General features: G+C 39.1%; 1 protein-coding gene across 2 annotated transcripts in view; it reads right to left on the bottom strand.

Annotated features, from left to right (window-relative positions):
- Positions 1–27,501, bottom strand: part of LEPR (leptin receptor) — a 189,374-nt gene that overhangs the window by 148,885 nt on the left and 12,988 nt on the right. Inside the window, exon 1 of one of the 2 annotated variants that reach the window (XM_042997493.1) lies at positions 6,230–6,662. The exons of the other annotated variant lie outside the window; for it this stretch is intronic. The gene's annotated coding sequence lies outside the window, so the exon portion shown is untranslated. Of the gene's footprint in view, positions 1–6,229; positions 6,663–27,501 lie in introns of those variants that run through there. 2 annotated transcript variants of the gene reach the window in all.

Raw genomic sequence — 27,501 nt, 5'->3', positions numbered from 1 at the left:
TTGGAAGTTTTAGCCTCTGCAATCAGACAACACAAAGAAATAAAAGGCATCCAAATCTGCCAGGAGGAGTTCAGACTTTCACTCTTGGCAGATGACATGATACTCTATATGGAAAACCCAAAAGATTCCACCAAAAAACTGCTAGAACTGATTCATTAATTCAGCAAAGTTGGAGGATATAAAATCAACACACAGAAATCGGTTGCATTCCTATACACCAACAATGAAGCAACAGAAAGAGAAATCAAGGAATCGATCCCATTTACAGTTGCACAAAAAACCATAAAATACCTAGGAATAAATCTAACCAAAGAGGTGAAAAATCTATATACTGAAAAGTATAGAAAGCTTATGAAAGAAATTGAAGAAGACACAAAAAATGGAAAAAGCTTCCATGCTCCTGGATAGGAAGAACAAATATTGTTAAAATGTCACTACCCAAAGCAATCTACGTATTCAGTGCAATCTCTATCAAAATAACACCAGCACTCTTCACAGAGCTAGAACAAACAATCCTAAAATTTGTGTGGAACCAGAAAAGACCCTGAATAGCCAAAGCAATCTTGAGAAAGAAAACCAAAGCAGGAGGCATCACAACCCCAGACTTCAAGCTATACTACAAAGCTGTAATCATCAAGATAGCATGGTACTGGCACGAGAACAGACACTTAGATCCATGGAACAGAATAGAGAACCCAGAAATGGACCTACAAACGTATGGCCAACTAATCTTTGACAAAGCAGGAAAGAATATCCAATGCAATAAAGACAGTCTCTTCAGCAAGTGGTGCTAGGAAAACTGGACAGCAACATGCAGAACAATGAACCTGGACCACTTTCTTACACCATACACAAAAATAAACTCAAAATGGATGAAAGACCTAAATATATAGATAGGAAGCCATCAAAATCCTCTAGGAGAAAGCAGGCAAAAACCTCTTTGATCTTGGCCGCAGCAACTTCTTCCTCAATATGTCTCCAGAGGCAAGGGAAACAAAAGCAAAAATGAACTACTGGGACCTCATCAAAATAAAAAGTTTCTGCACAGAGAAGGAAACAATCAGCAAAACTAAAAGGCAACCGACAGAATGGGAGAAGATATTTGCAAATGACATATCAGATAAAGCGTTAGTATCCAAAATCTATAAAGAACTTATCAAACTCAACACCCCCCAAAAAATAATAATCCAGTGAAGAAATGGGCAAAAGACATGAATAGACACTTCTCCAAAGAAGACATCCAGATGGCCAACCAACACATGAAAAAATGCTCATTAACATCACTCATCAACAGGGAAATACAAATCAAAACCACAATGAGATACCACCTCACACCTCTCAGAATGGCTAACATTAACAACTCAAGCAACAACAGAAGTTGGTGAGGGTGCAGAGAAAGAGGATCTCTTTTGCATTATTTGTGGGAATGCAAGCTGGAGCAGCCACTCTGGAAAACAGTATGGAGGTTGCTCAAAAAATTAAAAATAGAACTACCCTATGGCCCAACAATTGCACTAGTAGGTATTTATCCAAGGGATACAGGTATGCTGTTTCAAAGGGGCACATGCACCCCCCATGTTTATAGCAGCACTATCAACAATAGCCAAAGTATGGAAAGAGCCCAAATGTCCATCGATGGATGAATGGATAAAGAAGATGTGGTATGTATATACAATGGAGTATTACTTGGCAATCAAAAAGAATGAAATCTTGCCATTTGCAACTACATGGATGGACCTGGAGGGTATTATGCTAAGTGAAATTAGTCAGAGAAAGACAAAAATCATATGACTTCACTCATATGAGGACTTTAAGAGACAAAACAGATGAACATAAGGGAAGGGAAACAAAAAATATAAAAACAGGGAGGGGGACAAAACAGAAGAGACTCAAATATGGAGAACAAACTGAGGGTTACTGGAGGGGGTGTGGGAGGGGGGATGGGCTACATGGGTAAGGGGCATTAAGGAATCTACTCCTGAAATCATTGTTGCACTGTACGCTAACTAATTTGGATGTAAATTTAAAAAAATAAAATTAAGTTAAAAAAAAAAGAATAATGAGTGACTGATTGTTAATTTCTTTGGCCACGTTGCACCCTTCACCCCTTTTCCCAAATGGCAGCCCTGTTAATGAATCACAGTATCTGGTCTGAGTTGCTTCCTTTTACTTCCTCACAATAGCATGCCATTGGTGAACTGATTATCTTCTTTTTTTTTAATGAATGTCTGATAGTAGCTCAAATTTACATGATGTTTGGAAGACCTGGGTTGCTCTTTGCTTTACCTTTTGAACCAGATTTCACTGTAGCTTATTTATTTACAAAGGCAGGGGAAAAAAAGGTTTTATTATGTTACTAAAGTCTGGAAATTTATCCGGGGTGATGAAAAAGAGTAATTATAAACTAACCTCAAGTGTTGGGAAAGTGTTTTTTAAGCATTTTGTTTACAAGCCAGAAAAATGAAATCCACCTCTGAAGTTTTCTTCCTGACATATTTCTGGCCAGTCTAAAGTAAAGTGACGAGATTTGCTAATATCATGGGATGCTGAATTTCTATTTTGAACTTTGGAAAATTTTCACAATATGAAATGTATTAAAGTCACAATATACTCTGTTCTACATGCAGCTCCTCTTGCTTGGAAATCTCTTCCCCTCACCCTTGACCAGATTATTTTCTACTCATCCAAGGTCTCTGCTTAAAGGCATCACTTCCTCAGAGAGCCTTCCCTGTCTACCCTGCATTAGGTCTCTGTGCTTTCCCAGTTTTCTTCTGTATCTCCTCAAAATTTGTAGTTATGTATTAAACTGTAACATACCAGTTCTACTTTTCTATTGTGTCTCAATATTTAGGATAGTGTTTGGCATACATTAGGTGCTCAATAAATATTTGGTGAATGAATGAGTGTATTCTAACTCTTTTTTTTTTATTTTTTAATGTCTATATATTTTTGAGAGAGAGAGAGAGAGAGAGTGAGCAGGGAAGGGCAGAGAGAGCGAGGGAGAGAGAGACAGAATCCAAAGCAGGCTCCAGGCTCTGGCCTGTCCACACAGAGCCTGATGTGGGGCTTGAACTTACAAACCATGAGATCATGACATGAGCCAAAGTCAGACACTTAATCAAGTGAGCCACCCAGGCGCCCCTAGTGTATGCTAACTTTTTATGACATTAAATCAAAGAAAGATAACTCAATGTTAAATTTTTACTCTGGTAAGTCTCCTCTGAAAGTTAAAAGTTTAACTCAGTCCCTTACTACTGCTTTTTTTTTTTTCAACTTTAGTCCACATTTCGTACTTAAAAATTATGACACTATAGAACTTTGTAGGTAGATCCTTTTTGAAAACATGATTCTCTGTTTGTTCATCAAAGGTTTGATCAAAGGTCTTTTGGAAAAACAGGTCAACCAGATCATTTTTTGACTGGCCACATGGGCAAAAACATTCGTGCACAAAGGTCACAAGAAATGTAAACATTATAAAGGCATAAGACCTACCACAGTCTCATTACTGCACTCCCTAATACTTCCTAGGACTATAATGTTGTCAAGATAATGTTTTGGAGAAAAAGTAAAAATTTAACTGAAAATGTGGGCATGTTTAACTGATAGCAGTGGTTTCCAGTTGGTTTGCCTTGAAGATTTGTTTTTTGTTTTTCCATTCCCTGATCTTAAACCCCATTCTTACCATAGATCCATGAAAGCAGGCACCAAACCCACAGTGTTATTCATCTTACCCTTAGTGCCTGGCATAAAAAAGGTGCTCAATGAGCAGTCACTGAATAAATGAATGGATCCTACCTTAATCATGGTTCTCCTCACACAGAGGCAAATCAAGGGTGACCAAAACAATAAATAAATAGAAACTTTTATATGAACAAAGGAAGCTTGATATAAAATAAATAGTTCATTAATCCAGCATTACTTGATTACCAGTCATCATGAGTATTGTCTTTCTTTACTGCCATTTACAAGAACACCTTTGGAGCTCCCCTGTGTGAATTACCTTCAGAAGTTGTTTTTGAACTTCATTAAGGAAGACTGTCCTGATTGCTACTCAGACCTGTTTACTGCCCCCTCCCCAAATGATTATCACATGTCCCAAACATCCACTTTATTCACCATGCTTGATTTCAAATAGTCCTTGATTGGGACACCTGGTTGGCTCAGTCGCGAGTCCAACTCTTGGTTTCAGCCTGGGTCATCATCTCAAAGTTTGGGCCCCACATTGGGCTCTGTGCTGACAGTGTGAAGCCTGCTTGGGATTCTCTCTCTCCCTCTCTCTCTCTGCCCTTCCCCCATTCATGCTATATGCCTCTCTCAAAATAAATAAACATTAAAAATTTTCAAATAGTCCTTGATAAATGTTGAAAATTACTTATTATAAAACAATTTTGGACATTTTTGAAATAAGGGTAGGACCTTTCCCCATGCTATTGTTTGGATAGAAAAAACACACATTTGGATATCAAAAATGGTCATTGTTTAAGCTTGCACATAAAGTTTCATTCCTACAATACACACATAAAAAAAAGTTTTCATTATAAATCTTAATGGCAAAGTCATAAGCAAATTTCCCTCTATTAGAGGGGAAAGAAATTTCCCTCTGTTTGCTTTGTTGGGAAGGGACCAGGGATTGGACAGGGTCCCAGTAGGGATTTACACTATATAACAACTTTTTCAATGTTGCTGATAGTTTCTGTTATTAGGAAATGCTCTTTCATATAATTATGATTATATTAGAGCTACTCTGATTTGTGTCGTTGTACAGAACTAGAACCAATGGATAGAAGTAACAAAAACACCAACTTTAACTCATTGTTAGAAAGGACCAGCCAACCATTAGCAACATCCTACTTAAAATAAGTAACTGGCAGTTTCTTGAAATCTGGTTCCTGCTTTCACCACAGGGGGCTTATAATAAATCCTAGAAATGATATTTGATCTCCTTGGTGATGGTGGTAAGGTGAGGGTAGTTACTGCAGCCTCTTGTGGGCTATTAAAATGCCAGGATTAGAACAAAAGGAGTTTGAAATATAATGCTATTGTTTAGGGAGGAATGTGTTCATCTAGTGGCCTAGTGGAATTTGAAGCAATTCAAACAGACATTATGGACTATGTTTTGGGGGGGAAAGGATGCCTAGAGGAGAGTGAGAAAGGAGGGTGAGAAAGGACAGCCAGGCAGAGAGGGAAAAACTCCCCCCTAGATAAACCTTTTTCATTTTGCTGGCTGTGTCCCATACCTAAGAAAGCTTACTGGCTGACTCTGATCTAATCTCACATTAAATATCACTGCTGTGTGCTGTGTGCACAGGTCAGACATAGGTTTCTCCATTTCAAAAGCTCTGGATCAGTGTAATAATCCTTGGGGGGGGGGGCAGTGGGTAAAGAGGCACTAAGACAGGAAAGAGAATGAGGATGAATCTAACCCTCCTTATTGGTACAAAGCTGGGGTGCCCATGGGAGCTGTTCTGATGACCCCAAACAGGCCCACCTAGCTCAGTTAGAAAGGTTATGTATGTGTCAAACAACTACACAAGGGTATATGCATAAACACTCTCTGGCTGCTTGTTAGGAATGGTCTCTTTCACCTGAATCCAATTTTTCTAACTAGACTCAGTACACTCATTTACTCTGCCTTTCTCCTGGCTGGGAAGTCCAGGTGTGGATGGCCAATTTCTCATTCTAGTCTCTGATTTCCACCTTGGGCTCTTTCAAGAGAAGCCAGAGATTAGTCACATGTTGCCAATAGCATAGTGTCCAAATGCCCAGGACCACCATAATCTAGCTCCAACCCGACTTTCTAGGCCAACAATTTCCCCTCTTCATGAATCTTCAATCATCCGATCTCCTAGACATACCCTGTGATGTTCTAAGCCTTGACTTTTTGCTCATGCCACTTGCCAGGGATGCCATACAGCTGTTCTCTATATTATCGAAACTTTCAAGAAGGAGAGCAGAGCTCTTCTGAGAGCCCAGGACCCAGACTGGCTTCACACTTTACACAAAGCTCTGGCTCCCCTAGATTGGTCCACCTGGCTCATCAGAGCTCAGGTTATAGACCATGTCCACAGAAATATTTCTTTCAGTATAGTTGGGGTATGCATAATGCTTTACAAAAAAAATTTCTGAAAAAGTAACCAATGTTTTAAAACTAGACTATTACATGTAATGTTTTTTCACCTGGATTCCCAGCTTCATTTGAAATATCAGTAAATAAGGCATCTGAACTGACCTTGCTGCAGAGCAAAAGTTGGCCAGCACTGAGCAGCAGCTGCTCTTTCGTGTAAGGCTTGTCTCTCCTATTTGCTGCATTTCCGGGCCCTCCTACAGTTCTTATACCCAGCTTCCTTTAGTCATTTAAACCACCTAACTGGATGCTATGGGCATTTGAGTTTGCACACCACCACCGCCTGCACCAAGAAACTGTCAAATCTAATCTTCTGGTACACATGGCTCTGTGAAGCTATTTTTCTTCCCAGGAAGAGCCATGAGACAGCAGAGCAGAAACAAGCTGGATATCCCAATTTGGCTTAGCCCTTCTCTCAAACAAATGTCATCTCCTTCCTCCCATAGCAGAGAGGAATACAGGTCCTAGTACTTTGTGAATTTGCTCCAACTCTCTTTTCTCCTGGTTTGCAAGACAAAACTATTACTCTTCCTATGCCATCCACTATTTTAGCAAGCTTTTTACTTTAGAATAATTTTAGATCCACAGAAAGTTTGTTAAGATAATACAGATTGTTTTCATATACCCCAGGCCAAATTTTCTGTTATTAACATCTTACATTATTAGTATGGTTCATTTGTGACAATGTTAAGTCAATGTTAATACATGATTAAAAAAAAATTTTTTTTAAATGTTTATCTTTGAGAGACAGAGCACGGGTTGGGGAGGGGAAGAGAGAGGGGGAGACACAGAATCAGAAGTAGCCTTCAGGCTCCAGGCTTCAGGCTCTGAGCTGTCAGCACAGAGCCCTATGCCCTATGCAGGGCTTGAACCCACAAAATGCGAGATCATGACCTGAGCTGAAGTCGGACACTTAACCGACTGAGCCACCCAGGCACCCCTATTCATACTTGAATATTAACTAAAGCCCATGCTTTATTCATATTTCTTTTTTACCTAATACCTTTTTTCTGTTCTCAAGACCCTAACCAGAATATTATGTTAAATTTAGTCATCATGTCTTCTTAACCTCTTCTTGGTTATAAGATCAAAGATTCAGGGAGCTCAGAGAATACCAAGTATGATAAATACCAAAAAATCTACACATAGGCATATCATATCCAAACTGCAGACAATCAAAGACAAAGAGTAAATCTTGGAAGAAGATAGAAGGGGTGGGGGAACACTTTACCTTTAGAAGAACAAGGATAAGAATTACACTGACTTCATTTAAAATCACATAAACAAGATGAGAGTGCGGTGATATATTTAATTCAAGTGTTGAAAGAAAAATAATCACCATCCTAGAATTCTGTATCTAGCAAAACAGATATACTTTCATCCTTCAAAAGTGAAGGAGACGTAAAGACCTGATCAACAAAAACTGAGGGATTTTGTCAGCAGAAGATCTGCTTTGAAAGAAATGTTTCTTCAGAGAGAAGAAAAATGACAGTGTAGGCCAGAAACTTGGATCTACATAAAGAAAGGAAGAACATTCAAGAAGGAATAAATGAAGGTACAGTTTGCCCTTGAAACATGGTTTTGAAGTACAAAGGTCCACTTATATGTGGATTATTTTCAAAAAATACCATACAGTACTGTAAATGTATTTTTTCTTCCTTATGATTTTCTTAACAACATTTTCCTTTCCCTAGCTTAAACCACAGGCCCAAGTTGATGCCACTTAAGTTAAGGCTTCAAGTCCATAAACCGAGACTAGCCTGGTCCCTACCCTAACTGCAATTTTAACCCCTCAGAAATGTAACCTTTAACCAGTCAACATGGGAACTTCCTGGTTAGCACTAGGAAATTTACTGATATGCCATTCCCCTTGAGAGGGCAACTTTGCCAAATAAAAAACAATGGATCCTTTGCAAATAATTTCCTCTTTTCCACTCCTCTATCTTTAAAAACTTTTCCTTTTCTATAACCCTTTGGAGCTCCCCTCTACTTGCTAGATGGGATGATACCTGATTCATGAATTGATTAATTTGATCTTTAAAATTTATTCAGCAGAATTTTCATTATTTAGCATTACCTTATTATAATAATACAGTATATAATATATATGACATAAAAAATAAGTGTTCATTGGCTGTTTATGTTATTAGTAAGGCTTCTGGTCAAGATCAGGCTACTTAACTACTTAATTAGTAGTTAATTTGGGGGGAGGTCAAAGTTATAAGCAGATTTCCAACTACATGGGGGTCAATGCCCTTAACGCCTGCATTGTTTAAGGGTCAACTCTACTACTATGGTGACTCTGGGAGGTAAGAGAGCTAAAGCACCCTCCAGAAGCTCACAGAAAGACTTTCCCTCCAGTATCATCCTAATGTGTCCCTCAGTGTGGATTAATTTCTTAAATTTTTTCACCTAAATTTGAGATTTAGGGATTATGTACAGTTATCAAAGTTCTCTGCACTGTGCTTTCTTGGATGAAAGAATGTTGTTACTACCACAGTTCCAATCTCATGGATCAGAGCGATCACCATGAAGAATATGTTTGCAGTTATACCTGGCCCTCTGCAGGTAAGCAGTATCACACTGTTGTCCCATTTCAGTTTGTTTGCTATCAAGTTTTATAAGCCCGAATTCTACAGGCATTCATATAATATAGGCTGTATAATACTACACAGCTCTACCCAATGCTGTATCTGTTCTAACCTGTTGATGGTGATGCTCTAGGCTAGGAATGTCTGAGGCAGTCGCCTGGGCCTGTATTACTCCTCGTGAGCCCCACATTTTCCCCAGTGGAGCCAATGTTGTGGCTGGACCAACCCTTGAGATTCTTATGATTGCAAGACACACATCAGCAAAAGCCTTCACGGAACTTTGAGGAAGAAGATTTTGTAGCTACAAGTCCTGGAGGGTACAGCACACCCAAAGGCCAAACCAAGATCATGGGTAGAGAAAGAGAGTATGGATCTGAGGCCTTTATTAGAGTCTGAGTGTAGAATGTCTAGGGTGTCATGGGTTCATTGGCTAATTTAAAGCATTAAGAGCATAAGAGCAGGAATTAGGATGTTGGACAGGAGACTCACAAAGTCAGTTATCTAGGTGAGCCAGGACTTTCTGTAACAGGGAACTTCATGGGTGTGTGGGGCGGGGAGCCCACTCCCTTGTCTGGTTGTTTTGCTGGTAACTGTGTCATACAGCTGACAACATGTTTATTCAAGATGGATATCCTTTGATGCCTCAACAAACAAAAGCTTAATGTCAGGCATTTACACTAGATACTAGCATTTGAGATCTAAAAACTCAAGCTGTGGAGAGTTACTCAGATTGGGTACAAATGTACTATCAACTTCAGTTTTGAAACTATATGAGTAGTTCTTTATCTCTTAATTTGGATCTGTTCTGCTATTCAATACCCAAAAAAAAAAAAAAAAAAAAAGAAAGAAAAAAAGAAAAAAAAAACTTGATTATCTCAAATAGACCAAGATAAATTTATATGGAAGCAAAGGGAAACTCCCTATTAGTTTTATGGAAAAAAAATATAGATAGATAGATAAACCTTAAACAGACTGAACAAAAAGAAAGTGGGAGAAAAGAGGATATCACTCTATACCCTACAGGCATTAAGCAAGTAATAAGGAAATCCAACAAGCAATTCTAGATTCATAAATTTTATAATTTAGATGAAACAAAAAAATTCCTTGAAAAACACAAACTGACAAAGCTCATTCAAGATGAAAGAGATTACTCAAAGAGTCCTCTACTTATTAAAGAAATTATATTTAAATTTTTTAAATACAAAAAACAAAAGAAAACATAATTTGACTTCACCAAAATTAAACACTTTTATGTTTTCAAGGGCATCACCAAGAAAGTAAAAAGACAACACCAGCACACAGAATGCCAACTATTTATCTGAGAGAAGACCTGTATCTAGAATGTATTAAATTTCTACAACTCAATGATAAAATGATAAATAACCCAATTAAAAGTGGACAAAGGATCTCAACAGACATTTCTCCAAAGAAAACATATAAATGTCTGATAAACATATGAAAAGATGCTCAACATCATTAGCTAGTCAAGAATTAACTTTACCTAAAGAAAAATTTGGCTGACCCCTAGGAGGTAACCTCTAAACCTCTGGAATGTTCTGCCTGATAGAAGGGTCTTTGATTACTTGGGGTCATAGGTCAAGCCAGATAGTCTAGGCTAACTCTATGACTTACGGTGAGGGCCTTCTACCACATCAGGTGGTCTGGGCTAACAATGTGATTTTTGGTGGGAGTCTTGAGTCACATGGAATCATCCCCAACTCTAGAAGGGCTGGAGACGACATTAGCCCCACAGGGTTAAGCTGTGTCTATCTGGTCAATCTCCACTAAGAATTCTGGCTTGCGTAAGCATATTATAACAGACTGTGGCTGGAAAAAATAAATGTTGTCCACACAACTCCACTGGGAGAGGATAGCTTGAAACTCTGCACGTCATCTCTCCTGACCCCTGCCCTATAAGCCTTCTCCACTGCTGAATTTAATCTATATCCTTTTGCTGTAATAAACCATAACTGTGACAATACTGCTGAGTTCTGTGAGTCCTTCTAGTGAACTATTAAATTTGAGTGTGGTCTGGAAGACATCTCAAACTCACAAAAGTCAGATTTTTAAAAATCCTATTTCTATATACTAGCAATGAAACATTGGAAATGGAAACTTTAAAAAATTAAAAGCATAAAAAACATGAAATACTTAGGGATAAATATAATATGTACTAGCTTTATACACTGAAAACAAAATACTAGTGAAAGAGATCAAAGAGGACCTAAATAAATGGAGAGACAAACCATGTTCATAGATCAGAAGACTCCACATTGTTAAGATGTCAATTCTACACAAACCAATCTACAGATTCACTGCAATTCCAATAAAAATTCCAGCATGGGGGCACCTGGGTGGCTCAGCTGGCTGAACACCCTGCTTTTGATTTTGGCTCAGGTTCTGATCTTACAGTTCCTGAGTTCAGCCCCTGCACTGACAGCATGGAGCCTGCTTGGGATTCTCTCTCCCACTCTCAAAAATAAATAAACATTTTTTTAAATCCCAGCATGACTTTTTGTGAAACCTAACATACTATCTGATTTTCAGATATATACATAGAAATACATTACATTATACATTTATCATACATAGAAATACATTAGTCAAGACAGTGTGGTATTGATGAAATGGTAGTCATAAAAAAATCAATGGAACAGATTGTAGAGTCCAGAAACAGACTCGCACATATGTTGATCTATTCTTTATAAATACACAAAGGCAATTCAAGGAGAAAGATAGCCTTTTCAACAGATGGTGCTGGAACAACTGGATATCTATATGCAAAAAATAAAAATAAAAAAAGAATCTCGATTCATAAGTCATTCCCTATGCAAAAAGATTAATTCATATAGACCATATACCTAAATCTAAAACTTAAAAGTATAAAACTTCTAAAACATAGGAGAAAATCTCACAGCTTTAGGTTCAGCAAAGCCTTCTGAGATGGTACCAAAAGCATGATCTATCAAAAAAATTGATTAATTAAACTTCATCAAAATCTAAAATTTCTGGTCTTCCAAAGATGCTCTTAAGAAAATGAAAAGACAAGCCCAGGACAAAATTATTTTCAAAATTCAATATTAATGAGTCAAACAACCCAATAAAGAAATGAGCCAAAGGTTTGCTAAACACCTAACTGAAGACACACATATAAGTAAGTCTATAAAAATATTCTCAACATCATTATTCATTAGGGTAAATGCATATTAAATCTACAATGAGATATCACTACATACCTATTAAAAAGGCTAAACTTTAAAAACTAACAATTTCTTGTACTATTAAGCATGCTGAACTGGGACTGTCTTACATTGCTGGTGGGAATGCAAAATGGTATAGCCACTTTGGAAAATAAAATGACAGTTTATTAGAAAGTTAAATGCACATTTACCATTCAACCCAGAAAATCTGCTTCTAAGTATTTAACCAAGTGAAATTACTCATTGGTACTTCAGACAAGAATACAGTCAGCACTTCAGCTAATATCTCTGGTCATTATATATAATCTCATTTGACTAAATAGTATCTTCCCAAATTACTTGAGGTGACGTAATTTTTTTCTTAGTTGGAAATAAACGTTACCCTCAGAAAGATTTAAAATTAAGCATAGAAATGTTGAAGAGAATCAACCACATGATATTAATGTTTTTGTATTAAATCTGCATATTTGATGCTTTATATACTTACAATGTTAAGAGTTTCACCTGTGAGAGAGCTAGCGGGTTACTTTAAAACATGTAATTGAGCAATTGATTCAGCCTTCTATTTTAAGTTGAAATTTTCTTGTTTATTTGCAGAAATGGAGCGTGGTTTTAAAAAAAACTAAGTTCAACATCTTTACAAGTTAGTGACCTCTAACTTAAAATTGCTAATACTATGCATTGAAAGATTTGCAGTTAAAGAAAACCCTCTATTCAGTTAATGCAATCACCAAAAGCTTCACAGGAAAACAAGTATTGACTGTTCCTAGTAATGAGTTTACTCACAGATCCATTCATTATCTTCACATTATTAAAGACTCCAAGAAGAAAGATAAAATTACAGTCAGCTCCCAATGTTAGCTTACTCACACTGTGTTGGACATATGAACAAGAAATGCCATTTGGGGTTAGAGGGCCAAAAGGAAGAATGACACTTAACTTTGCCCCACATGCGGCATATTAACCTCTCCAAGCAGGTGACTTTCCTCTTACAAAAAGCAAACTTTAATTCTAAGCTGCTCTTTATTAAGTTATTTACTATTGACTTGGATCAAAACTCATTAAACGTAGCCAGGGGCAGCATTTACAATCTCCATAACTTGGTAAAGATCTGTTGACCTGTGCTGCCCAGAAGGAGGATTAACTTACACCCAGTTTTCATCCAGTTAGGGTGACTTCCTCTCAAATGTGTCTGGACCATCCTAATTTACACTTGTTGTGCCAGGGCAATGAATGGTGCCTACTTCCACTCTCAAAAGTGTCCCAGTTAGGGCAACAATCCATAACCCACACATGTAACTCACTGTCCATTGAGGCTGGCATTTGTATAGTACTAAGTCACAGCCCCTGAAGTCAGAAAACTTGGATCTGAGTAATAGCCAGGTTATTTCTGATCTAAGACTTAGAGAACCTCCAGATTTCCCAGTGATGATGCTGGTTTTTCACAGTTGCTTTGTGAACTACATGAAAACATGAAATGAAACAGCTTTGTAAACTACAGGTGACTGTACAAACACACATTATCACAGTGAAGCAAGTGGATGTTTGCAAATGTAAAATTGTAATAGAATACAAAGAATTCAAAATGTTTAACTTTTTTGACCCAATTCCACCCTTTCATTTAAAGTTATTCATCCTGGGGCACCTGAGTGGCTCAGTCAGTCAAGCGTCCGACTTCGGCTTAGGTCATGAGCTAACGGTTCATGAGTTCGAGCCCTGCATCAGGCTCTGGGCTGACAGCTCAGAGCCTGGAACCCGCTTCAGATTCAGTGTCTCCCTCTGTCTGCCCCTCCGCTGCTTGCACTCTGTCTCTCGCATTGTCTCAAAAATAAATAAACATTAAAAAAAAAATTTTAAGTTATTCATCCTTTCCTCCTTGCCTCTCTTTCCTTTGTTTTCTTCCTTTCAATAATCTTGAGTCCCTACTGTGTGCCAGGTACTATTCCGGTGCTATGTGAAGAAAAGATACCGAAACAAAGGACTAAGATATGGTCCTTTCCAACATTAATGAACTCATTCAACCACATATCAATATTTACTAAGCGCTTACTCTTTAATCCCTTAATATTTAAACATAGTATATTTTTTTATTCATGTCATGCTTATATGTCCTGCCCAAAATTTTTCACATTTTTCTCTAAGGAGGCATGGCACATTTTTTGGAAAGATTTATTTTCCTATTAGAAAACTGGGGATGCCTGGGTGGCTCAGTCAGGTAAGCACCTGACTTCAGCTCAGGTCATGACCTCAGGGCTTGTGAGTTCGAGCCCCGCGCAGGGCTCTGTGCTGACAGCTCAGAGCCTAAGAGTCAGCTTTGGATTCTGTGTCTCCCTCTCTCTCTGTCCCTTCCCTGCTCATGCTCTCTCTCTCTCTCTCTCTCTCTCTCAAAAATAAACATTAAAAAAATTTTTTTAACAAAAAAAATTTTAGAAACTTGTATTCTAATTAGGTACATAGGAAAGAAATTGCTTTTTCCTCTGTTTGTTTATTTAGAGAAAGAAAGGGAGACAGAGAATCCCAAACAGACTGCGCACTATCAGCACAGAGCTGACATGGGGCTCAATCCCATGAACTGTGAGATCACAACCGGGGCGAAAATGAAGAGTCAGACTTTTAACTGACTGAGCCACCCAGGCACCCAGCAATTGCTTTTTATGTTGATCTGTATAAAATAAGCTTGATAAATATTTTTTCTAATAATCTATAGATTTTCTTGGATTTTCTAAGTAAATAATAGTACAACCTGCAAATAATGACTTGTTTATTCTTTTTCACTCTCTCTAGCCCTTCTGTGTCTAGCAAAATATGGAACAAGTGATAGAAGTTAGCATAATTAACCATGCTGCCAGAATCGGACTATTGCTATTAATGTTTACATGTCTATCCGTCTTATAGTGTGAGGGCCTCAGGATCATGGCTGATGCCTCCTCCCTGTAAGTCAGTGATTCAGAGAGTCCTTGTACATCCATACATCACAGTCTCTAGTACATCGTCTCCCGTGCACGATAATCCCTCAATAGTGTGTGTTGAACTGAGTAGAATGTCCCTTCCATGAAATTTTTCTCAGCTTCCTTGGGCACACTTACTTGATCTTTGCATTCCCAAGGTGTTTGTTTGTTATTTGTTGTGCTTTTTATTGAGGTATATCATTTGGTGAGATAAAAGGAAAAAATAGTATCTTGGTCTCTGTCCCTGGTTCCTGGCACTGAGCTCCTAACACCTTGAAATGTCCTAAGTGGTAAGAGCACTAGCAGCATCTTTTTTTTTTTTTAATGTTTATTTATTGTTGAGAGAGAGAGAGAGAGAGAGAGAGAGAGAGCAAGCGTGAGTTGGGGAGGGGCAGAGAGAGAGAGGGAGACAGAATCCGAAGCAGACTCCAGGCTCTGAGCTGTCAGCACAGAGCCCGATGCGGGGCTCGAACTCACAAACTGTGCGATCATGACCTGAGTGGAAGTTGGACGCTTAACCGACTGAGCCACCCACGAGCTCCAAGCAGCATCTTTTATTCTAATCTTTGGCCTTTGACCCCAGTTCCTGACATGGAGCTCCTAAATCCCTTGAAATTTCCAGGGTGATAAGTGTCTTTTGTTCTAATGAGGTGACTTTTGATGGGTTCCAGGAGGGCTCCCAGGTGGGCACTGGTCACCAAAAAGATCAAGCCATGATAAGAAGCGTGGCATTTTCAGTCTCACTCCCCACCCTCATTCTCCAGAGAGGGAAGGGGCTGCAAGTGGAGTTAATGATCCATCACGCCTACGTGATGAAGCTTCCATAAAAATTCCAGAAGTACGGGGTTTGGAGAGTTTCCAGGTTGGTGAACACATGGAGGTGCGTGGAGAGTGGCACTCAGACAAGGCACTGAAGCTCCACGTTCCTTCCCACACGCCCTGCCCCCACACACCTCTTCCATCTTATCCTTTGTTGAATCGTTTTAGAATAAATTGATAATATATGCTTTTCCTGAGTTCTGTGACCTCCTCTAGCAAATGAACTGAACCCAAAGAAGAGATCAAGGGAACCTCTGATTTTTAGCCAATCTGCCAGAAGCTCAAGTAATAACCTGGACCTGAGATTAACATCTGAAGGGGGTGGGACAATCTTATGGGACTGAGCCCTTACCCTGTGGGATCTGATGTTATCTCGGGTAGACAGTGTCTGAATTGACTTAAACTGGAGGACACCCAGCTGGTGTTGGCAGAAGTGGTTGGTGTGGGAAGTATTCAGAGTGTGGTGTCCCGTGAGAGTAGAGGAGGAGCACAGGAGGAACAAAATTGCCTTTACACATACACACAGAAAAGTGTACATATTGTCAATGTATAACTTCATAAACTTACACAAATTTAAAACTGCTCTGTCTCCACCACTAGATCAAGAAACAGAACATTTCAGTATTCCCAGAGCCCCCTTCCCAGTCTCCTGCTGTTACCATAGCCCCATAGCCCCCAGAGTAAACAGCAAGGGTTAGTTTGCCTGTTTTTGTGCTGTCCCTAAAGGAAATCATTCAATATGTACCCATTTGGATCTGGTTTCTTTCACTCCACGTTATGTTTGTGAGATTCATTCAGAGCTTCACATGTGGCTAGAGACCATTCATTCTTATTGCTGTGCAGCATTCTACCACATGAGAATTCTACAATTTACATATCAATTCTACCACTGATGGGTATTTGATTATTTCCAGGTTTGAGTTCTTATAAATAAGGCTGCTAAGAATTTCACTACATTTTTAAGCTATATGTTTCATATAACAATTTTCAAGGCAGAGTCCCAAATCTTTGCAGGTAGCAAAGCGCTAGCTAATAATACACCCATATAACCAAAAGATCATCACCTCAGTGTCCCAAAGTCTATAAAATTTGGGGAATTATCTTTCCATGTTATAACTTTAAAATTTATCATTATAATCATAATTTAAAAGAAAACGAGACAAAATTGGCTTGATTCTCAGCCCACAAATAGCAGGGTCCTCCCCCAACAAACATTTCTGAAGCATTTGGGGTGGCTTACATTTCTCCCACTCACCTCTTGGTCATTTTGTTCTGAATTCTTTATCTTACCCAGTGACTCACACAGTGATGGCTGTCCTCTCTCTTAGCTCACATTGGCCACAACATTCATTCTCCTTTTCTTAAATACCCCCTCTCCTCTATATCCCAAAACACCAGTGTCAACAACAGTGTGCATCCCAGGCTTGGGAGTCTGGGTAAGGGAGAGGGTCGTGGTGAAGCAGGGAAGGCTTCACCGCTGCCCGGCAAAAAAAACTGAAAGGTTATTATGGAGCCTTGGTTCTCAAAAGTCCTTGGGCTGGGGCAGGTGGGTGGCTCAGTGGGTTAAGCGTCTGACTTTGCTCAGGTCGTGATCCCTCAGTTCCTGATCCCTCAGTTCATGGGTTCAAGCCCCACATTGGGCTCTGTGCTCACGGCTCAGAGCCTGGAGCCTGCTGTGTTTGTGATTCTGTGTCTCCCTCTCTCTCTGCCCCTCACCCGCTCAAGCTCTGTCTCTCTCTCTCACTCTCTCAAAACTAAATAAACATTAAAGATTTTTAAAAATAAAATAAAAATTAACTAACTAAATAAATCAGGCAGGCAGCCTTTGGACTGTCAGCCTCAAAGAAACGCCTCCTGGGCACTGTTTCAGCCTCAGGTCCCAGCCCTTCTAGCTGGATTTTTCTGTCCCCCGCACCCCCCCCCCCCCGCACTTCTTCCGCATATTTCCCTACTCGCCACAACCACAGGCCCTTCCACATTCTGAGGCAAAGCCCAAATTCCTCCTGCTTTATTATGCAAAACATTTCAACCCCTCTCCGCAGCCGTGGGCCAAGGCTCCTGACACTCAAACGGCTCCTCTGAGTTTAAGTAAACAAAAACTAATCGTTGTGCTGCTGGCCTACAAAATGGCAACTTTCCCCCAGCTCATTTAATTAATTAAATGAATGCAATCCAAGGGGTAATACTGAGAAATCACTTTTTCTTTTTTTGACCGTTTAAACTTAACCAAATATAGGAGTCCTGGCGGCAAATGACTAAATTACACCAAAGTCAATTCCTGGAGTCGCCACGAGAGGGCGATAGCACCGAAGCGTCGGTATGCCTCAGGGTTTTTCCAACCCTCTCCCACCGCTGTATCCCTGCCCCTTCGGCTACATCAAATGTTAACATCTTCAGTCTTAGCGCCTCAGGAACCAACAAGCCAAGTGGTCACTGCTGGGGATGTAGCTCACCAAAGGCAACACTATTAGGTTACAGTTTGGGTTATTTTGGTTTTACACAACATTCTTTGCCAACCTCATTGGAAACATGTTTTCAGGAGAACTCATCTCATTCCACCTACTGCCTGCTAAATTTATCTCCACAGAGGTTAACAACGTGGATCTAATTAGGGAGGAAGCCATTTCCTGAGTACTTTGGACATAACTGATTCTATGCCTCTGATTCACCAGTCATTGCTTTAGCCCTCTGTCCCTGAACAAAATGCATTTATTTATGTTTTCTGTGGTTTGTTGGTCTCTTTTTTCCTTCTTTCAAAGACAGACACAGTTAATTTGTAAAAGCAAATTGGGTTTTGTTTTCTCTCTCTCCTTCTTTATAAAATAGTTCTAATTGAAACACAGGAATCCCATTGAGACTTAAGTCATAGCATGCTACTCCTGCTCAAATCCTTCTCTTGGCTTGTCATCTCTAGGTAAAAGTCAAAGTTGCAATAATCTGTAGGCTCTATCTTAACCCCGATGCACCCTTCACTCCTCCCCTGAGTGCTCCTTGCTAGCCAACAATGAGAGCCCCACCCTAGGACCTTTGCACTTTGTTTGTTCCTCTTCTTGGGTCATCTTTCCCCACTGCCACCCCATAACTATATGTCTTCTCCACTTCCTTCAAATGTCTTGTCCAAAGTAAGCCTTCCCTGGGCACTGTGTCTTAAATGAGCACCACCAGGGCACACCCACAGGCATACTCACACACATCATCTTTATACTTCCTTTATATTTTTGCTCTAGCATTTCCACTACATATCATATATTTGATTTGCTTGTATAGTTTATTCTTTGCTTCCCCTACAAAAAAGTAAACTGCATGGAGGCGGAGGTTTTGCCTATTTTATTCACTAGTATATCCCCAGCACCTAGAATAACATCTGGCACATGCTCAGCAAAAAAGTATTGAAAGAATGAGTCAACAACAAAACAACAGAATTGTGCCCTAAAGATAGGCCATATCATGTTTGTTCCTTATTATTCCTGTCTCTGCTCAACAGTCCTCTGTCCACCCTATTTAAGTAGCCCGTCCTGCAAGTCATTTTCTATGCCTTTATCCTGATTTTTTTCTTCATAGCATTCACCGTTTATTACTCAAATATCTGGTAGCTTTAAAAATTTAGTTATTTGTCTTGCCCATTGGAAGGTAAGCTCCATGAGGAAGAAGAATTTGTCCTGTTCACTGCTGTGTCTTCTCAGCCTAGAATTTTTTAATAAAAAATCATTTTACCATATATGTGTGGACCTATTTCTGAATCCTTGATGCTGTCCCATTGATCTATATGAACGTCTCTTTTCCAATATCACACTGTCTTAACTAACTTTTACAGGCCTGGCAGTCAGGATGTATATTAATTTCAATCCCTTTAAGTCAATCCCTTAAGCAACAAGGACTCATGCCCTAATCCCTGGAAGTACCCTGTGAAGGTGGAAAGACCTGAAAGGGAAAGGAGCTTTCTGGTTTAAAGCCTCATTAGAGATGCCCTTGCACCAATGGTGGCCCCAAAGATGCAGAAACCACTGATCCTAAAAAGATCATGTAACTGGAGGCAATGAGTATCTCAGCAGTGACTCATGATGGATAAGGATCAATGACTGGAGAGGTAGAAAACTTGCTCCTTGCTTTAAGAGGAAGAGAGAGAATTCCAAGCAGGCTCCACACTGTCATCATAGAGCCCGATGTGGGGCCTAATCCCATCAACTGTGAGATCATGACCTGAGCTGAAATCAAGAGCCAGATGCCAACTGAGCCAATTATATCTCAATTTTTTTTTAAATAAAAAATAGGCACACCTGAGGTTTTCTCTCTCCCCATCCTTCTGCCCACTCCTTAGCCCTCTCTAAAAAAAATGAAAATCAAAAATAGAATTACCATATGAACTAGTGATCCCACTTTTATACATATATAATACTTTTGTATCGTATATATCCAGAGGAAATATACACTCTCATGTTTATTGCAGTATTATTCAGAATTGCCAAGATATGAAAACCATCTGAATGTCCATCCATGGATGACTAGATAAAGAAGATATAATGTGTATGTGTGTGTATGTATGTGTGTGTGTGTGTGTGTGTGTGTGTGTGTATATATATATATATATATATATGTGTGTGTGTGTATATATGTTCTATTACGAGATGAGTACGTTCAGGAGACCTAATGTACGGTGTGGTGACTATAGTTAACAATAATGCATTGTATATTAAAATTCAGGTATGGAATAAATCTCAAGTGTTCTCTCCACATGCACACACAAAAATTATAACTACAGGAGGTGGTGGATGTGTTCATTAGTTTGTGGTCATCAGTTCACAATTCATACGTTTATCAAAACATTGTGTTGTTTGCCTTATCTGATAATTATTTGTCAAAAATAAGTGGTTTCAATAAATTATTTGTCAATTTGACAATTTTTTGTCAAAAATAAATGAATAAAAAATATTTAAAAAAAGAAAATGCCAACTATATTTTAATAATAACATAGAATAAAAAGAAGGAAAACATGCTGAGTGACAGCAGCCAGTCACAAAAGACCATAAATTACATGATTCCATTTATGTGAAATGTCCAGAATAGACGACTCCATAGAGACAGAAAGTGGCAGGTGAGTGGTTTTTTAGGGCTGAGACATGAGGGAGTTGGGGAATGGGTGACTGCTCTCGGGTACAGATTTCATCTGGAATGATGAAAATGTTCTAAAATTGATGGTGATGATGGTTGCACAACTCTGTGTATATACTAAAAACTGTTGCCCTACGCACTTTGAATGGATAAATTGTGTGGTATTATGACTACCTGTGAGTTAATTTAATTACCAGTTCAGACACTATTCCCATGTTGCTAAGAGTCGTGTCAAACCCAAACAAACTGAAAAGGACGAACTTGAGAATTTCCCAATGGGTTGAGAGAGGCAAACTTGAAAATCAGTGAAACACACCTTTAATAAGACACCACATAGTCCTAAATTACCAAGGACTGAAAAGCAGAGGCTAACATATAGGTCATAATCTAATCTCCTAAACCTATGTTTAGCTAAAGCTATCTAAAATAATCTTACTACATGACTCCTTCTCTAAGAAACTCCCTATCAATTAAATTGCTATTTCATGTTCAGAGTTCCTATTATGTGCTACCTGTATTTGTGCTGATTAACATATTTCTCAGTCCAAATACAGAAAGCCAAAGCAAAATCAATGTCACCTGATAAAACATGTTCATTTAAGTTCCTCTAATTGCTAATGCCGCCCAGAAATACAAGAGATTCGGCACCTACAGAATCACCTGGGTTATGTCAGACACAATGGGGGTTGTAATAGGATTGATCTGGTGTAGAATTAAAAAGCCCCTAACAATTAACTGTTTTCAGCGGTTTCCAACTTGCATCAGGATAATTTCTCATAAAGAAAAAAATGTATTAAGAGTAGAAAAATAAAGAAGAGAGAACACAGAAAAGCCTTCCTGACATTGCCTTCATTAAGTCTTCAAAATTCAGTCACTACAGTTCAGGTACAAACTGCTACTGCCTCAACCATCTAAGAGGGACGCTTACTCCCTTCCTTAGCAATGGCCGTGACCTGGTCAGAATCCCAACTAACACATCCCTTCCTAGATAGATCAAGAGCTATTTCATTGGTACTTCTTCGTTCTCCACCTACAAATGCCAAAGGTAGCTGGAATTTTGTTTTAATGAAAAGAAAAATCACTGCAGACTTATTCTACCAAATTTAAAAACATATTATGAAGCTATACATTTTTATCAAATGTGGTACCGGTTCAGCTCGGGAATACATAGAAGTCAAAGAAGAACAGAAGAGAAAATCTAGAAATAAGCTAGGTGGAAATAAATTTTTATTCTATGTGAAAGGTGGTATTTGAAGTTGAACACATTACCTAGCCAACTTGTTAACCAATTAAGATACCTGGTAAAGAGATACCAGTCTTGCATCCTATAATTTACTAAAGTAAATTCTAGGCGAGTTAAAGATAAATGTATCTTCTTTAATGAACCCATAAATGCTTTAGGGGAATGTATTTTTCTTCTCTTGAAATAGACAAGAACTTTCTTAGAACACACACAAATTCAGATCTTTAGGGAAAGAAATTAATGTATTTGGCTACACAAAACTCAAAAGGTTCTGTGGGTAAAAAAATTACATAAAGTTTAAAGTCACAGAACTACCTTTTTAAAAAATGTTTATTTATTTACTTACTTATTTAGAGAGAGAGAGAGAGAGAGAGTGAGCAGGGAAGGGGCAGAGAGAGATGGAGACAGAAGATCCCCAGTGGGTTCTGTGGGACAGCACAGAGCCCAATGTGGGGCTTGAACTCACGAACCAAACTCACAAACCGTGACATCACGACCTGAGCCAAAGTGGGCTGCTCAGCCAAATGAGCCACCCAGGCACCCCAGGACTACATTTTGCTAGATGATTATGTCATTTAAAAAATGCATTTGCAGAATAGAAGAAAAACAATACTTTGATTCTAAATATGTGTAGAATTCTTACAAATCCATAAAAAAGAGAAATTCCCTGGGGCATCTGGGTGACTCAGTCGGTGGAGCATCCCACTCTTGATTTCATTCAGCTCAGGTCATGATCTCATGGGTGTGGGATCAGATTGGGCTCTGCACTGAACGTGGAGCCTGTTTGGGATTCTCTCCCTCTCCCTCGGCCCCTCTCCCCTTCTCTCCCAATCACACCCTCGCTCTCTCTCTAAACAAAAATTAAAACATAAAAAGATAAACGCCCTAAAACACATGTAAGTGATTCACAAAAGAAAGAGGAAAATAAGTATGAAAAACAATTCACTATCACCAGTTTTTAAATGTATGTTCCATTTAAAAGCCAACATTGAAGTTGGCTTTTTTCTGAATAAATTAGTAATTCTTTTAAAATATGAAAACACATATTTTGGCAGGGGAGAATATTCTCAAGAACTGCTAAACAAAAGGGATGCCTGGATGGCTCAGTCGGTTGAGCATCCGACTTCAGCTCAGGTCATGATCTCACTGGTCGGCTCATGAGTTTGAGCCCCACGTCAGGCTCTGTGCTGACAGCTCAGAGTCTGGAGCCTGCTTCAGATTCTGTCTCCCTCTCTCTCTGCTCCTTCCCTGCTTGCGCTGTTTTCTCTCTCCCTCTCAAAAATAAGTAAACATTACAAAAGATTTAAAAAAAAAAGAACTGCTGAACAAGAAGATGATTTGGTACCACCAAAAAATGCGTATACTCTTCAACCCACCTTAGGGTTTCTGGAAAAGCATCTTAAAGAACTAATTAAGGATGTGTACAAAGATTGACTTGCCCTCTGAACCCTTATTGCTCTCTTTCTCATCTCTTTTGGGTCTGAACTACAATGGCTTCACACCACCCTATCTAAAGCCACAAGGCCCCACATACTATTTATCTGCCCTTCCTACTATATTTTCCCCACCATAGCACCTGTAGATTCATGACCCTCTCAGGAGTTTTCCTGGTGTAATCTGAAACCAGCCCCCCTAATGCAGAGGGCAGGGAGAGACCAAAGAAAGAGGCAGCCACTTCAGGTCAGTAGGTGGCAATTTTAATAATAGCAAAGGGAACTTCCATAAAGGGTTGTCTTGGGCAGTAGCCAGAGAAATGGATCCCTGTACCCAACCTTCAAATCTTAAAAGCTTATAAAGAGGCCCTAACTGGGCTTGGTCATGTATACTGTGTAGGTGTTTTCAACATCACATCACCATCTCAAGGCTATGTCCTTGGAGCAGCCACTGGGAGCAAGGAAGGCAAGTGGAACCCACATCCCAAGGGAAGGGGAGGGAGTAAGGAGCCTCCAAGAATCCGGGTCCAGCTTATGGGTCAGTTGTGGTCATGTCTTTTTTGATCATGTTCCCCAACAGCACCTACCATATATTTCATTTATTTATCTAGTTTTAATTCTTCTTCCCCTGAAATATAAGTTCTATATGGGAAATATTTTTGTCTGTTTTGATCACTATTATGATCAGGGAGTGTCCTAAGGTTGGTGGGGTCTGACACACAATTTTGGGTCCTCCTTTAAAAAAAAAAAGAAGTGTTTTAAAAATAAAAATACATTTTAAAATTTCAAATTTAAAACAATCTGAGAAACGAGACAAATTCTACAAAATCTAGAAAAGTGACAACGCAGGTTTAAATTAAACCCCCTCATAAATTGAATTATTCTGGTGTTGGCTGGATTCCTGAAGATCTTTCCCCACAAAGCCAGGGAATAACAGAATAATACTGTTTTTGTATTTCAGAGAGTTCATTCATTCATTATATTTTGCAACTTTATTGAGATATATTTCACATACCACAAAATTCACCTAAAGTATACAATTCATTTTTATTTTTTCCCTCTATTTATTTAATATAATTTATTGTCAAATTGGCCTACATACAACACCCGTGCTCATCCCAACAACTTCCCTCCTCAATGCCCATCACCCATTTTCCCCTACCCCCCCCCACCCCACCCATCCTTAGTTAGTTCTCTGTATTTAAGAATCTCTTGTGGTTTGCCTCCCTCCCTCTCTGTTTATAACTATTTTTTCACCTTCCCTTCCCCCATGGTCTTCTGTTAAGTTTCTCAAGATCCACATATGAATGAAAACATTGATATCTGTCGTTCTCTGACTTATTTCACTTGGCATAATACTTTCCAGTTCCATCCATGTTGCTGCAAATGGCATGATTTCATTCTTTTTCATTGCCAACTAGTATTCCATTGTATGTATAAACAACATCTTCTTTATCCATTCATCAGTTGATGGACATTTAGGCTCTTTCCATAACTTGGCTATTGTTGAAAGCACTGCTATAAACATTGGGGTGCATGTGCCCCTATGCATTAACACTCCTGTATCCTTAGGTAAATTCCTAGTAGTGCTATTGCTGGGTTGTAGGGTAGTTCTATTTTTAATTTTTTGAGACACCTCCACACTATTTTCCAGAGCGGCTGCACCAGTTTGCTTTCCCACCAGCAGTGCAAGAGGGTTTCCCTTTCTTCACATCCTCGCCAGCATCTGTAGTTTCCTGATTTGTTCATTTTAGCCACTCTGACCAGTGTGAGGTGGTATCTCATTGTGGTTTTGATTTGTATTTCCCTGATGACAAGTGATGAGCATCTTTTCATGTGTCAGTTGGCCATCTGGATGTATTCTTTGGAAAAGTGTCTATTCATGTCTTCTGCCCATTTCTTCACTGGATTATTTGGTTTTCAGGTGTTGACTTTGGTAAGTTCTTTATAGATTTTGGATACTAACCCTTCATCCAATATGTCATTTGCAAATATCTTTTCCCATTCCGTCAGTTGCCTTTTAGTTTTATTGATTGTTTCATTTGCAGTGCAGAAGCTTTTAATCTTGGTGAGGTCCCAATAGTTCATTTTTGCTTTTAGTTTCCTTGCCTTTGTAGATGTGTCAAGCAAGAAATTGCTGCGGCTGAGGTCAAAGAGGTTGCTGCCCGCTTTCTCCTCTAGAGTTTTGATGGTTTCCCGTCTCACCAATTCAACAGTTTTTAATAGAGTTGTGCAAATATCACCACAATCCATTTAGAACCACTTCATCACCCATGAAAAGTTTGTACCACACCTAACAGTTGATGAGACATTTAGGTTGTTCCTACCTTTTATTCTTTGTTTGACTGTTTTTTATGATTTTTGTAAATTGAGATGAAATTCAAGTACCATGCAATTCACCATTTCAAAGTACACAGTCCAGGGCCGCCTGGGTGGCTCAGTCAGTTGAGTCTTCAACTCTTGATTTCGGCTCAGGTCATGATCCTAGGGTCTGGGATTGAGTCCCCACATCAAGCTCCATGCTGAGCGGGAAGCCTGCTTAAGATTCTCTCTCTCCCTCCCTCTCTTTCTCTCTCTCTCTCTCCCTCCCTCTACCCCTCTCCTCTGCTTATGTTAATTTTAAAATAAAATTTAAAAAACTAAAAAATATATACATTCTAATGACTTTTAGTATATTCAAAGAGCTGTGCATCCATCACCACTAATTCCAGATGATTTTCATCACCTCCAGAAAACTCTGTGACCATTAGAGTCATTCCTCATTTTCCCTTCCCTCAGTCGCTGGCAACGACATGCCTATAATTTATTTCTATGTATTTGTTTATTCTGGACATGTCAGGTAAATGGAATTATACAATATGCGGGCTTTTGTAACTGCCTTTTTCCACTTAACATAATGTTTTCAAGGCTCATCCATGTTGTAGGATGTATTGGTATTTCATCTCTTTTTATGGCTGAAAATATTCCACTGTATGGATATACCACTTTATCCACTCATCAGTTGAGGAACATCTGGATTGTTTCCACTTTTTGACTCTTACCAATAATGCTGCTATGAACATTTGTGTACAGTCTTTTGTATGATGTATGTTTTCATCTCTCTTGGCAATATACCCAGGAAAATGGAATTTCTGGGTCCTATTGTAACTCAATATTTAACATTTTAAAGAACTGCCAAAATCTTCTACAGTAGTTACACAATTTTGCATTCTCACCAGCAATTTATGAGGGCTCCAATTTTTCTGTATCTTCACCAATGCTTGTTATTGTCTGTCTTTTTTATTTTAGCCATCCTAGGGAAGTGTGAAGTGATATCACACAGTGGTTTTGATTTGCATCTCCCTGATGACTCACGATGTTGAGCATTTTTTTTCATGTATCTATTCGTCACTTGCCTATCTTTGGAGAAATGCCTATTCAGATCCTTTGTTCATTTTTTTTTAACTGGATTATGTGTCTTTTTATTATTAAAGTGAGATGGGAGGACACTGGGGCAGAAGAGTGACATCTGCTTTACATTTTACAGGCTCACTCTGACTGCGGTGTTGAGACTAGTCTGAAGGAGAAATCAGGCAAAAAGCAGGGGACCCGGCAGTCGGGAGACTAGTGCAATAAGCCAGGCAAGATATGATAGTGTCCTTGAACCACAGTACTAGCAGTGATGGTGTAAGAAATGCTTTGATTGTGAACACATTCTGAAGCTAGAAGTGACAAGATTTCCTGATGGACTGCATGTGGGATGTGCAATATGTTCTGAAACGCTTCCAAGCCTTTTGTTCTGAGACACTGAACCAGGGTGTCTATAGTTTGATTTTGGACATGCTGGGTTTGAGATGCCTGCTAGGCATCCGAGTGGAGAGATTGTGTTGGCAGTTGGTTATACAACTCTGGGGTTTAGAGAAGTCTGGGCTGGAGATTAAAATGTGTGCCAGTTGCCTACAAAAGGTATTTAAAACCACGAGACAGCATGAGCTCACCAAGTCAGTGAGTACAGATACAGAGGATGGGTTTTTGTTGCATAAATGATTAATGTA

Source organism: Panthera tigris, chromosome C1, assembly GCF_018350195.1.
Source record: "Panthera tigris isolate Pti1 chromosome C1, P.tigris_Pti1_mat1.1, whole genome shotgun sequence".
NCBI classification, from domain to species: Eukaryota; Metazoa; Chordata; class Mammalia; order Carnivora; family Felidae; genus Panthera; species Panthera tigris.
Note: the sequence above shows the minus strand (reverse complement) of the source record. Positions and strands in the feature narration are given on the sequence as shown.